Genomic DNA, 1,992 nt, shown 5'->3' with positions numbered 1-1,992 from the left:
TGCCTTAATGGAAAGACTAGGTTCTTATGCTCAAACCTGATTTCAACTATCAGTAAGTAATTCATGCATAGATAGACTGGCTAAACTACTACAACCAATGTGAATTTTTTTTCCCCTCAGTACAGGGATTGAACTCAGGACCTTACACTTGCCAGGCAGGTGCGGTGCCACATTCCCAGCCCAGCCAATGTGGTTATTTTTTTGTTTTGGTTTGTTTTTGTTTTTGTTTTTGGGTACTGGGGATTAAACTCAGGTCCTTGCTCTTGCAAGGTAGGCCACTGAACCGCTGAGCTAAATCTCCTGCCCCCAGCCAGTGTGTTTTTAATTAACACATTTCATATTCTTTAGTCGAAGTTTCATTTTCATGGGATCAAAGAATAAGTGAGTTAGAAAGGAGCTTGGGGGTGGAGGTAGGACTATCTTCTAATTCAGCTTCTTCCTTCCTCTAGAATCCTTACAGATAATCACACAGGCTCATACAGTATTGCTACAGACAGGCAGCTCACACTCAGCATATTTTCTAGCTTTAAAAGCAACTATTTCAGAGTGTCAATGTAAAGATATGAAATAAGGTAATATTATAAAATTTGTTTAGGACTTAGGATGCAGTAGGCATTGTTTTCTTATTTGTTTGTTAGTTTGTTTTTTGAGACAACTTCTCTCTATGTAGTTTAGGCTGAACTTGTTCTTCCAGCATCTTTCTGTCTCAGCCTCCTGATTCCTAGGATCTCAGGTGTGCGTCACCATGGCCAGGACAGGCACTGTTTTGAGCACTTTACATTTGTTTGTTTGGTACCAGGGATCAAACTTGGGACCTTGCATTTGCAAGGAAGGCAGTGGCACCACTGAGCTAAGTCCCCAGGAAGCACTTTACATATATGAGTCTTTATAACTTCTCTAATATTCTGTGTGGAAGACACCACTGGCATCTCCATTTCAGAGACAAGGGATGAGAGAGCTTAAGTCAGTTAACCAAAGTTATAGAACTTTTCAATGGCAGAAGTGGTGTTTATATCTAACTAATCTGACTCTAGCTTTGTCCATGTATAAAGCACTAAGCACAGAACAGAGTAAGCACTCAAAAGAAAGAAAAAGCCAGGGATAGTAATTATGGTGATCAAGCATAAAGAATGCCCGAAGGGGCTGGGGACTTAGCTCAGTGGTTTGGTGGCCTGCCTTGCAAGTACAAGGACCAGAATTCAATCCCTGGTACCAAAAAAAAATAAAAAATAAAAAAGAATGCCCAGAAAAGGCTGAAGGTGCTCATTTGTTTGAGGTGGTTTGGGGAATGGTTCATTTCCAAAGCTTACTTTCAAAATGGACATGTGCAGCTGAGAAAAATGTTTGAGAAGGCAGAATGAGAAACTCCAAGGAAGGAAAGGGCTCATAGCAGGTGCAGCAGGAGTTCTGGGATCAACTGATGGCATTGCAGACTCCATGTTTATTCACTTTAGTTCTTTATTCATTTCCAGCTTACTTTCAAAATGGACATGTGCAGCTGAGAAAAATGTTTGAGAAGGCAGAATGAGAAACTCCAAGGAAGGAAAGGGCTCATAGCAGGTGCAGCAGGAGTTCTGGGATCAACTGATGGCATTGCAGACACTATGTTTATTCACTTTAGTTCTTTTCTTAACCTTGGATCTCCATTTCCCAGTGTCTGTGCTCTCACCTCCCAGAGCCAGGATTTCTCCCACCTTTGTTCCTCTGGACTCGACTTCACTTTCCAGTAATTTTGGACACTTGCATTATTTTATGCTCCAAAATGTATCAGGCATTTAATATAAAGTTTGGCCAGTAGGTGTCAGCATCTATCACAAAATGAGCCATTGTTTAAACCAATTTTACATTAAAGCTGACTATGATGCAAAGATCAAGCAAATAATGTTTATTTAGAATGATTCATTCAATGATGCAGTTGTTTGTTAACCTTATTATTTTGTATATTCAGTGGCAGAGAAGAAACAACCAGGAATCCAACAGTAGGACATCTCC

The sequence above is a fragment of the Fukomys damarensis genome, unplaced genomic scaffold (genome assembly GCF_012274545.1).
Source record: "Fukomys damarensis isolate Sample0158 unplaced genomic scaffold, DMR_v1.0_HiC HiC_scaffold_20, whole genome shotgun sequence".
Classification (NCBI taxonomy): Eukaryota; Metazoa; Chordata; class Mammalia; order Rodentia; family Bathyergidae; genus Fukomys; species Fukomys damarensis.
The sequence above is the reverse complement of the archived record's forward strand: the minus strand, read 5'-3'. Positions refer to the sequence as shown.